Raw genomic sequence first — 12672 nt, 5'->3', positions numbered from 1 at the left:
TCAAAAGCAGGTGATCGGAGTTTGCAAAATCCTGTATACTTTTTTTTTAGATTGATCATCATAACCTCATTATTTGCTTTAAACAGCACGGGTGGACATGCTTACATTGCATGCAATGGGGTGGAACGAGAAAAAAAATCTCTCTTTACATCAGGCGCTTTCCACAAGATATGTGAAGGTAAGTCTCTTATTAATTGTTTTGTGTGTCCTTTTGTTGTGTTTACTTGGCCTGTTGGTAATCATACAAAGTTGTAATCCTGATTATTGTATAACACTGTTCATCAGACTTGTCAGAGACTCCATGATGAGACTGCAAGGCTAGCTGACCTAAAAACAGAGCTAGATTGCACAGATGAATTGGTGTCACAGTGGCTATCTGATGTAAAGGAATGGGCAGCTGGTGGTAAGCATGACCAGATAAAAGAAACAACAAACATCCCTTTCTACCATCTACATTTTATGTTTGATATTAAAGAGCAGAAAAAATAGTAGGCGGATCATCATCTAATGTGATGCCACATTTATGTCAGGTTTATTAGAATATTCCAGTTCCTTGCAGGAAGTGCACATACTAACTTTAAATAAGTTTGATTAAAAGGTTTAACAAAATTCAAACATAGAAACGGTTCTGTGTTGTTTTAAAAGTGAATTTGCTCTCACTATTTCTTCTACAGAGACACCTGGTACATCTCGTGTCAGTCAAGGCACAACACACAAAGAAATTCAGCAGTCAATTGAGGGGCTCTACCTTAGTGTGAGGCACCGGAAGCGAACCCTCTACTGTCAGAATGGTATAACTCTACAATATAATAGGTTGATAAATTCAAGCTACTGTATGCATCCTACTGCACCAACATGGAATTAGCAAATAATGTAGTAGCACAGTTCAGCTCAATCATTGAATTCTTGTTCTTTAAATGGACAAGTCTGTAGGGATTTTAGTGTATCAGATCATCTGGAAGATTTGAACGATTGCAACCAGCTTGCCCTCACCCTCTATCTTTCCAAGCTACAGTAGCCGACGAGAAAATGTGTGAGGTACTATCTAAACCCCAGTGTTTAGTTTGTCCGCGTGTGGGTCTACTGTAGGAACATGGAGGTGCAACATAGTGGCCTCCATGGAAGGGGAATGTATTTAGATTTTTTTTAAAAACTGCCATATCTAAAGTAATTAATGCACAATTATTATTTCAGGCAATCATGAAAAGTGTGTGTGTGTGTTATTCCTGCAAATAGATTCCCCCCAAATTTTACACACTGGAACCTTTGTTTCCCATGTCAGTCTACATTATAATTTTCACTTACTTCAACAACAACTTTTTTTTTAAGTTTTTGTGCTATAATTTATTTCTTGCTTAAGGGTGCTGTAAAAACCTCTGCCTCTGTACTTCATGTCTTTCTAGACAGCAGCAAATTTCGCCATCGCCTTCGAAGAAAGCTGGCAGAAGACAAAAAACTCCTTCTTCAGGAGATACAGAAATACAATGATCTTGTACTAGAATCGGCAACAACCATTGACGTAGCTGTGGTGGAGCATTCCCCTAACTGGAGAGAATACTGTGTCTCAAATATGGCCGTGGGAGGTTCATGGCAGTGGTATGTCTGTTTTTAGATGCTTCACAGGAATTTATTTTCAGTTCTGCTTTATAGAGTATACTGAACTAAGGCATGCATGTTACACATTGAGTGTTGTAATATTAATTTAGTTTATTGGTGTATTTTCAGTTTTCTTATGTATCAATTTGATAAAAAAGTAAATGTTTGTAGTGATTATGCAAGATTGTCTCATGTATACATATAACTGTTATTGATTCTTAGCAAACATTTCAATCAAGAAACGAGTGCACGACCAAGTGATGTTAACAAGGCGACTGCATGAGGAAACAAGAGTTTTGGTTTTGGAGATGGCACAACACTGCACATGGTTGCAGAGCTTGGCAATGGTTCTCAATAACAAATTGGCTGAAGAGGGTAAGTTTAATTAAAACCCTGTCCATCTAATGTGTTAAAAAAACACACACAAAAAAAAACCACATCAGTCACAGAACTTGATGGAGTAGATCGGTTATTGCTCTCTTTGCCGAGGTCCTTTAACACGTACATAAAATGGGGATTAAAGTTGTTACTGTAGCTATGTTAACAAGTCAGTAAGGCTATAAAGATTCACATTTGCTTGAAAGATGTGCAGATTTGTTGTAGTATTGCTGTTACTTGAAAGCATATATGAACAAAATAATTTGAACATTGAAATTTGTGTCCTGATGTGTTACACGTGGTTAGAATAACATCAAGATTAATCTTATTATTATCATCTCCTCCACTCAACATAGAAAACCTTGCTGGTCAGCAAGTAACAAAATGTGTTATTTCAGCACAACTGTAGTGAAGAAGAAAACTGTTAACTTAAAACAGCTATCAGATATCATATATATATATATATATATATATATATGCTGCTTTTGGCCTCCCTCCATAAAGTCACCTCAGTGAGCCATGTTGCCCTTAAGTTGTTTTATGCAGAAGCTAGCCTGGTCCCATGTCAGCGATATACATAAAAAATGCCAATCATCCTGCTATGTAGATTTGAATAGGTGATATCTTTTTACTCCATTTAAGTTCTTTGGCCTTATGAAACAATCTTAATATAGTTTGTCTTTAATGTAATCTCGTTTGTATTTTGAGACGTAGACCAGGGAAATGAGGGACTTTGCTGTCTCTTAAGAAGAAGACTGTCAGAGGTGTCAGAAAGGTTCCAAATGGTCCTCCAACAGTACAAGACTGCCTTAGGTCCTGAGGCCTCTGTCCTTCTACATGTTGAAGAGGAAGATCAAAGTGACCTCAGTAGTCCAGACACCAGTGAGGATGAAGAGGAAAACACAATTTAGATCATTTATTTATTATTATGTATGTTTGTTTGTTTGTTTTTGGAATAACCCCCTGTTGCTGTTATTCTTAATAATTTATTTGTGTATTTTATTAATGCTTTACACACCTTACTTATTCTAAAACAGTTTAAATTCACCCTCTTATCCTAATTCTTTATTTCCCCAGATGGAAGCTGCACGAAGGACTATGTGGAAGGAAATGGACTTGCCCTATATCTGTGTATTTTTCGAATGCTGATTAATTAACCACATCAAAATCTTGTTGAAAATTCAAACTGTGTCTTTAGATTTTCCAAGCAATTTAGTAAGCACATTGCACAGTTCATTGAAATTGCACAAACATCTCATTATAGGTGCACCAATCTTAGCCAAAAATGTCAACTTTGCATGTATGATATTACCAGATGTAATTACTGTGCTCATGATATTTGGGTAGTGTACACTCTTCTAAAAGAGAGACTCCCCTTGATTGTGGTGACCCTGTAACCTTTCCTTTTGCACCAACGTTAGGCCAAACTTTTGACCTGCACACAACAAATGTTATGAACCGATTTCTGTAATTTTCTGAGCAATTAATCGTTTCATGTTGACCTTATGACATTCCCTGTAGCACAATCATTAGACCAGAATGTAAAATTGAGTATTGTCTAATTGGGCAGATTGCCATGAAATCTTGTAAGCACATGATGACTTTGGTGACCTCATGACAATTCCTCTATCATCACATTTAGGCCTTAATGCAAAAACTCATTCTTGATTGCATTTCTCAATAATCACTTATTCTGTGGTGCAGTGTCAGTCTATGACATTTTGTTTTTCCCCAGAGGAGGCTGCCTATGGATCACTACTTGATTGAGTGTATTATATAACTGTTGTTTTACTTTATATTACTGCAAAGATAGTATGTAACAGAAAAATACAGTTTTTTATTTTACGATTATACTTTATATTGTATATTATTACAGTTGACAGATGACTTAATTCTTTTTTCTGCTGGAGCTTTTCAAGTGAACTTAACCTCACATTCCAATGTTTTTAAATACAGCCTTATGGCTTGTTTGACAAATATGTATTTGGTGTATTTTCACTGGTATTGTTGTGAAAGACAAGAAATAAAGTATTTCCAAAGATTAATATTTTATTTTTTAACTTTTTCATACTTTGTTACTGAAAAACAATATTTTATATTTTTATAGTTGATGAAGACTATCTCTGTTTAACATCAAAATGCATTCTTAATTAATTACTTTAATGCATATCTTTTTACTTATTTTCAAACAATCAACCTTGCCTGTAATTAAACAAGATCTATCATAATAAGTAATGTGTATCTAAGGTGTATATGTTACAGTTTTTCGTGATTGCTGAAATACTATAACTATGGATTTGAACTAAAATTTCAAAACCACAACACCGTTTATCAAAAAGCACACCCTTTTCCCCGAACAATAAACACTACTCCCCAGTTTTGACACGAGTCAGATTTGTTAAACTTACACTGCAAATCTTTACACACATATCCATTTATCATTGTCTACACAATGTTGTAATTTAGAAAGCACTACACAAAACTGATCACACAGCAATCAGAACCTTCAACAGATCGATGAAAGGGATAAGATGAGGGGGAGGAGAAAGGGGAAGGGCAAAGAGACAGCCTCAGATGAGATTTGTGCCAGCATCATCCCTCTGTTCCCACGGCTCTATGTTCCCTCTGCCCTATGTTGCCTCTTTCTTTTTACTGAAAATTTTGAAAATAGGTTCTATGTTAATTAATATTTTCAAAATTGAGTATTGTGTTCATACATTTCCCTATAATTTCAACAGCTATTCTACACTACTACAGCTAGTTAGGGTTAGGGTCAGGGTAACCCTAACCCTCTGTGGGAACAAAGAGCTGTGGGAACATAGGCACGTTCCTCCCTGTAGAGATGTGCCATTGAACTTGTTACTAAGCTTACAAATCAGCATCCATACTTGAAGTTCTTCCAGTTTCCAGAGTAGGGTTAGTTTTAGGGTTATAAAAATGTAGCTTTACTATATACACTCACCTAAAGGATTATTAGGAACACCATACTAATACTGTGTTTGACCATCTTTCGTCTTCAAAACTGCCTTAATTCTACATGGCATTGATTCAACAAGGTGCTGAAAGCATTCTTTAGAAATGTTGGCCCATATTGATAGGATAGCATCTTGCAGTTGATGGAGATTTGTGGGATGCACATCCAGGGCACGAAGCTCCCGTTCCACCACATCCCAAAAGATGCTCTGTTGGGTTGAGATCTGGTGACTGTGGGGGCCATTTTAGTACAGCGAACTCATTGTCATGTTCAAGAAACCAATTTGAAATGATTCGAGCTTTGTGACATGGTGCATTATCCTGCTGGAAGTAGCAATCAGAGGATGGGCACATGGTGGTCATAAAGGGATGGACATCTATGCAACGCTCAAAATTGCTTAAATCACCTTTCTTTCCCATTCTGACATTCAGTTTGGAGATCAGGAGATTGTCTTGACCAGGATCACAACCCTAAATCAATGCATTGAAGCAACTGCCATGTGATTGGTTGATTAGATAATTGCATTAATGAGAAATTGAACAGGTGTTCCTAATAATCCTTTAGGTGAGTGTACATCAACAATCTCCGACAGTTGAAACATACATTATACTATATTTAAATGATCAAGATAAAAAAAAATCACGAGGCTATCAGGTCATTGAGTATATTTGACTGTCATTGTAGTTGTAGAACAACCATCAGGGCCTGCAACAATGTACAATATTTACAGTTTTTTTTTTTCAACTGCTTGCACACATTTTCAAAACTATTTCACCTTTTTTCAAACTTTTCCAAAACTGCACACAACTACAATTCCCACAAGAGACGCACCATTGAACTTCTTACAAGGTGTATAAATCAATCACCATTCTTGTAGTTCTTCTGGTTTCCTGACCAGGAATAGGATTATAAAAATGTGTGTTTACTATTCTATATTAAGAAACACATTATACAGATTAAACATACATTATGCTATATTTATATATCATGTTTATTTAACATTATGTATATTTAATTATGGCCGGCAAATGTTTGATTTACCACCTGATGAATGTATTAAACTGCCCCTTATAAATATGTCAGCATTAGGTGCAATAAGTATGCAAACAATATCCTAATATTAAAGATTTCCAGAATGTGTGATATAGGCTACTTTCCCGATCAAGACCTTCACAATAAATATATATTTGTATTTTAATTAGAGACAAAAACTGTTCAATTCTAGAAGCTAAAATCATTTATTTTATTTGGATGAATTAGTCTGTTTATCAGATTTACCAATTGTTATCATTCGTGCTGGTCAAGAACAATAGATAAAATTGAACTTGGGGCCATTTTCAAATATTTGAGTGGCTCCTCCCCTAACAAATGTAACCTCACTCCTAATTTTTTATAAAACTTTAGAGCACTGATTAAACTATATATGTTAACCTAAATTTTAATAAAAATAAAAAAATCCACATATAAATATGCTCAATGTAGCCTGTTTCTTTTGTCAGAAACCACTTCATCTTCATATTGTTTTGAATTAAATTTATGTATGGAAAAGTAAAAAACTAAAATGATCATCTTTTGCAAATGTTATTGTAGTGTATTTGTGATCTTTCACAAAAATGTAAGTGAAAATACGCCAAATGCTTATTTATTGCTTAATTACTCACTAGAGGCTTAAAGAGTGATCAAACAAATTTATTGACAAGGTGCATAACAAATTGAAACTATAAAGTTTTTTGCAATTGGACCACATCAAGACATCATTATTTTAAAAGAAATGCATGATATGAAAAAGGGATATCCCCTACATGGAGCCGACACTGGTGGTGGTGAAGGGGTGGGTAGATGTTGAGATCTAGATGAATGTAGAGCTCTTCTCCTGATGACCACGGTGGAGACAATGTAAAAGATATGATATAATGTGTGAGTATAAAGAAGGTCAGTCTTATTTGTTGAAACTTCATATTTAAGCTTCATGTCAAACAAGCCATAAGGTTGTATTTCTTAACAGTGGACTGTGAGGTTAAGTGAACTTGAAAAGCACAGAAAACAGAACTGAATGAAATCAAATTACATGTCAACTGTAATAAAATAACAGTGCAATTTATAATCATGAAATATAAAAAGCATGCTTTTGAATAACATCTGAAAAAGAAAATTGAGTTGGATTGAGTAAATTTCTAGTACATTCCCTTTTGAGATTAAACTCCAGTTCACAATCTTGGAGATGTTCCCCTTTTCACTACTACAGAAAGATGAGATATGACTTCAAATGCAGCATAGAAACAGTTTAATAAATAGGCTGAGACCTAAATGTTTAGAGTTCTAAAGATACATTTTATTTATTTTCATTATTTTGGAGTGAATCCTTTGGCTGCCAGGAATGGGCCCACTGCTCACCACTAAAAACAGAAGGGATTTTTTTTCTGTTACTGGTTGGGGTTTCCAATAAACTTACAACATTACCGAACGTGTCTTTTATAAGTATAAGTTTTATTTTCCATCAATGAAGGACCACCACCTTTATGCATGGAAAATAAAACTGTTATACTTATAAAAGACATGTTCGGTAATGATGTGTGCTTTTTTTTTCACTTGTTTAAAAGGCTTGTTTAATCTAAAACAGAACAGATTAAAGGTGCATTCAGCGATCCCAGTTGGCCTAACCTCTTGTTGATGTTTGAAATTATTATCAAACAAAACGGAGGCTAGCTAGACCCTCCCTCCTCCTCATCAGCGCAATAACCTGGTCAAATCATTATTGTCGGTGATTAGCTGGAACAGTCTGTTATGTTTCGTGATATGGGTTGATCTGTTTGTTGCTGTTTGTTTGACCTGCGTTTGTGGAGACTAGGCTATCTACAGAGATCGCGTTTCTTTACAGTGTGTTCAGGGGACAGGCAGCTAGCGGATAGTGACGAGATGTTTGCGGTAGGTGAAACAAAATTTTTTGGCCTAAAAAATAAGTGAGATCGCTGAATGCACCTTTAATAATAAATAATTGTAGCAAAAAAAAAAAAAAAATGGGTTTAAGAAAATAAATAATGAATGCATTAATTCATAAAGCAGAAGAACAGAATAATACATACCATACTGGACAAGGCTCCCAGTCAACCAGCATTTCTGCTTTGCCCTAATGTAAGAAAATACAACAACAAAAAAATCCATTCTTAGCATAAGGCTATTATGTCTGGTTATAGGCATTGAGTTTCATTGATTTTCAGTAGACACTCCTTCATAAACTGTAATTCAAAAAGACTGAACACAAAAAGTATCTACCTAACAATTATGGTATGTATAATATGTATTTGCCAACACACAAGGAAGTTTCTAAATCCTATATTACACTCTGCATACTGCCTAAACTCTGCAGTTCCTTTATGACTGTCTAACCTTTCTCACTCTTTCTCTTAATACACTCCTGATGGGGAAAACCTCTAGGCGAGTGTGGTAGGAGCAATCTGTGAACATCAAAAACACATTTCAAATATTTCTTAAATAATTAGATTATGAACAAAATAAACACAACTATGAATACTTAAGTAGTGACCAGACTTGCAAGGATGACAAGTGATGTTTATCACTAATCAAAACATGTATCATGGAACCAAATTACTCTCGGTTCCAATGTGGTATGCTTGCTTGAATAACCATACTACTGTTAAGCCACAGCTCACAACTAAGAATACTCCACTGCTGCTACTACTACTAATTGGCAATGCATTTTGGTCAAATTTGACTAATTAAGCCTGTTGGATTTTATAGGTTGTCAATTGCACTAATCTCAATAATAGTAATCATTCCTATTCTATATCTATTATGAATAATCATGGGTGTGTGTGCTACGCTAGACTAGCTGGACTGGTCACGACATTTTAATATTGTTGCCCTGTTGTTGATTTGACTGCTTGTATTGTAAATATTGTATTTATTTGTACGTCGCTTTGGATAAAAAAGTTTGCTAAATAATTAATTAAATAAATAAAATTGTGACTACTGATAATTGTCTGTTGTAGTAGTTAAAAAAAATAAGCAATTGAACTAAATCAAATTAACAGGGGTTAAGTTGCAATGTTTAACAAAGTATTAATCATTGCATTTACAAGCACTTACTCTTTTGTTGCCTTTTCCTTTCAGGCATATGCCTTGGTCCCCCTGTGGAATATAAGATTACAGTCCAGTCATATATCCACTCAGAAAAAAACAAAACACATTTACAATAATTAGACAAAATGCACTTTGTAATGTCTTTTCAATATAAATATGTGTCCCTGGTGTGTCTAGACACCCCTGAAATATGTGAAAAGACCATCCTCTTCAGTTAATGTGTGTGCAAACACGCTGTTTAATTTGGCTCAACATTTTACATCATGTGCAGGCTCATTAGAATAGTAATCATAGAAGGCTTTTAGAATACTTCCTCTAAAATTACCTGTTTCAGACCAGTGTTAATTTTGACACGAAATTTTAATTTAGTTTTAGTCTTAGTCTTTTGACTATAATTCTTTTTAGTTTTAGTCAAGTTTTAGTCATCTGATTTGTTTTAATTTTAGTCTTATTTTAGTCGACTAAAATTGCTTGGTATTTTAGTCGACTAAAATTGCTTGGTATTTTAGTCGACTAAAATAAGACTAAAATCAATAACAGATTTACTAGACATTTTTTACAGCTAGTATAGGAAACAAACTTAACCAAAATATATAAAACACAAATTCAACTTTATTTCAACACAACTGTGTCTTTATTTCGATTCAAAAGCTTTTATGCAGCAACAAACACTGTCATGATAATGTAAACAATAACTAGCTGCCAATTGACCATCAATAAAAGAAAAATAAAGTTAGGTCCAGGACCTTAAAGCTTACAGCTGAGCTGAACAATAAGTGCATACATTTAAAGTAAATATTTAATAAGTTGGGTGGATAAAAAAAGTAACAAGATTTTATAAGGTATTCATTTGTCTAGCAATATTGTATGTTTTAAATACTACAATATTGCTAGATTAGTATGTATGATAGGATGTGAACATTCACGTTTCACATGACTAATATAGAAATATTTGTGATATTGTCAACAAGTAGAACATTATAAAATATACTAAACATTAGTATTAATCAAATGTATTTATCATGATTTTACGTATTAGTATTGTGCTCTCATCTAACTTGAAGAAGGGGCTATTTTACAGTACTTTTCCGTTCGTAATATGTAATGCTACAACATCTACGCACTGCAGTCTTCCAATTTTGCTTAGCTCAATAAATTACATCGTTGTGAAATTACATTTGAGAAAATGTCCAGGTGGCTCGTCTATAAATGTCTTTTAAAATTGGTTGTGTAATTGCCACGAATGAGCGCTCCGCGTGCTTTACACTTTGTTTTGTTTTGTTCGTCGTCAAACGTGAAGTGAGCTGTGGACATTTTGTCGCTCTTTTAGACATCACCTCTTCGAATGCCGACTTCCCGGGAGCTCATTTAAAAGCTGAAAACCTTCGCTTCACGTCTCAATAAGTCAGACTCGGATTGGTTCTCTTCTCTCATGCAGTCTCGCCTGTTCCGTTTTGCCGGTTCTTTTGGTGATTCCTCGCATCTCTCCCGTCTGCTGATTTGATTTTCGTCACAGTCTATTTTCGTCTCGTCCTTTATTCGTTGACGATAATGTCAATCAATTTAGTCATAGTTTTAGTCTCCATCAGTACCTTCGTTTTTAGTTTTAGTTTCGTTTTCGTCCGCAAAAATATATTCGTGACGAAAATAATGACGAAAATATTTAGTCAACGAAATTAACACTGAAGTGAGTCAAATGAGTTCAAAAAGTGAATACGACTTTCTGCTCTAATGTAAACGCCTGCAGTTGTCCATATCGACATGTAAATCATAGAAGTTACGTACAGGGACGGATTGGCAATCGGGAATACCGGGAACAATCCCGAACGGCCGGTCCATTTCAGGCCGAATCGGCCGGTGGTCAAATTTGTTATTATTATTTTTTATTATTATTATTTATTTTATATGATACGCTATCGTACCGGCCTGTGGCCGGCCGCTCAGCTGCAGCGGAATGCAGCTGTGTGTCTGTCTGTGTGTGTGTGTGTTTCAGACTGGGCCAAACCAATACTTCCAATCTTAAGGGGGGATACGAGCGGCCCCTCCCAACTTGGACTGATCCTCGTATTTCCTGACATCCGATTGGCTCAAAGGCGCCGATCAAAGGAGTTTACTTGGTTAGGTTTGAGTTTGTGTGAATGCAACAGGGACAGACGGTAAAAATGGCGAAACGAAGGAAAGAAGAGAAAGAAATGAGTGGGGCCGAAAAAATAAGAATGAAAAAGAAAAAAATGTTGGCACAAGAGGCAGCTAAATGTGCCAAATTAACGGACCTTTTCCGCACTGAAAAGGGTGCTGTGGCAGGAGGTGCAGATGAGGAAGGACCCAGCAGCATGGATAGGACAGGTGCACGATTAGGCCGGCGAGCGGCAGCGACACGCTGGCTGTCTGACTGTGCGTTAGCCTGGCGTTTCTGTTGAGTGTAAGCTGCGTGGTGTTTGCGTAGCATTTTCCATGTCTTTGCCTGGTCTTTGCACACCAGAAACGTGTCTGACGCGGTGCTGCTGCTAGGTGACATAATATGATAAGACTCAGGTAAAAAAATAAATAAGCCTCTGATGATACATTTGTTTAAATTACATTTATATCTTCATTTATGTCAAAACCTAGAGACTCTCAAATATCAAAATGTAATTTATTAATATTTATTCGTGTCAAAATTACATAAACATCTTTTCCTATTCTATTTTGGCTGGAAACGCTTCCAATTTTATTTGACCACTTAAATATACAAATATGAATACAGTATTCTGTGTCATACATTACAAATACATAAATAGTCAGGGATGCATGACACAATAAAGCCCAAAGACTTAAATAAAGCCCAAAGACTTATACCCCGAGGAGGAGGAGGAGCAGCAGCAGCAGGAAGAGAGGAGGAGGAGGAGCAGCAGGAGAGAGGAGGAGGAGGAGAAGAGAGGAATAGGAGCAGCAGCAGGAGAGAGGAGGAGAAGGAGCAGCAGGAGGAGAAGAGCAGGAAACAGACAGGTAGAGGGGCAGTGTGCAGGGCTGGGTAGGCAATCATATTAGGCATATCAATCAATCAATCAAAGCTTTATTAAGAACACGCACACAAAAATAGAAAAATACAGCACAATGTTACATATTTACATAAAGGATAAAATGCCAATAGTTCCACATACTAGATAATAACCTGTCTGAAGCACAGATTGAATTAGAAAATGTATTATTCTTTGTCATATTTATTACTCATGTTCTTCTCATGTATATGTTATGTAGCTGTACAATCAGTAAGCAGAGACAGGGTCCAGCACAGGGGAAGCTGAGGCAGGGAGAGTTGAAAGTGAGTACACACACACACACACACACACACACAATCTCTATTGTATGGGACTGCATTGTAGTATTTGAGTATGAGTGGGTGTGAGTATTTGTAACTATTTTATCACTCCGACTGACTGTACACATGACATGCTGGTAGTTCGCAGTATACTGTGTGACTTATGTGTTTGAGATTAGGTTTTGCTGACCTGGTTGTGTTCAGTGCAGTGAACTTGCTTATACAACCTGAGGAGGCAGGTGTTATCCTAAAGTTTCTTGAAGGTCTTCAGCGTAATCTGATTGTCTTTATACCATAAAAACACTATTAGAATGAAAATAAC

The 12672-nt window shown here is 35.8% G+C and overlaps 2 long non-coding RNA genes across 3 annotated transcripts; one reads left to right on the top strand and one right to left on the bottom strand.

Annotated features, from left to right (window-relative positions):
- The first annotated feature begins 1540 nt into the window (after positions 1-1540).
- Positions 1541-2881, top strand: LOC113097469 (uncharacterized). 2 transcript variants are annotated; one of them, XR_003288871.1, is made up of 3 exons: positions 1541-1596; positions 1819-1971; positions 2689-2881. It is a non-coding gene; the product is annotated as an uncharacterized LOC113097469 (long non-coding RNA). The 2 variants fall into 2 exon arrangements; XR_003288870.1 differs by having other exon boundaries at positions 2683-2881.
- Positions 2882-6605: 3724 nt separating this feature from the next.
- On the bottom strand, positions 6606-9213 carry LOC113097470 (uncharacterized). Its single transcript, XR_003288873.1, has 4 exons — positions 9056-9213; positions 8336-8403; positions 8032-8075; positions 6606-7344 (listed from the first exon to the last, which is right to left on the bottom strand). It is a non-coding gene; the product is annotated as an uncharacterized LOC113097470 (long non-coding RNA).
- Positions 9214-12672: the final 3459 nt, after the last annotated feature.

The sequence above is a fragment of the Carassius auratus genome, unplaced genomic scaffold (assembly GCF_003368295.1).
Source record: "Carassius auratus strain Wakin unplaced genomic scaffold, ASM336829v1 scaf_tig00216300, whole genome shotgun sequence".
NCBI lineage: Eukaryota > Metazoa > Chordata > Actinopteri > Cypriniformes > Cyprinidae > Carassius > Carassius auratus.
This window is presented reverse-complemented; position numbering and strand designations above follow the sequence as displayed.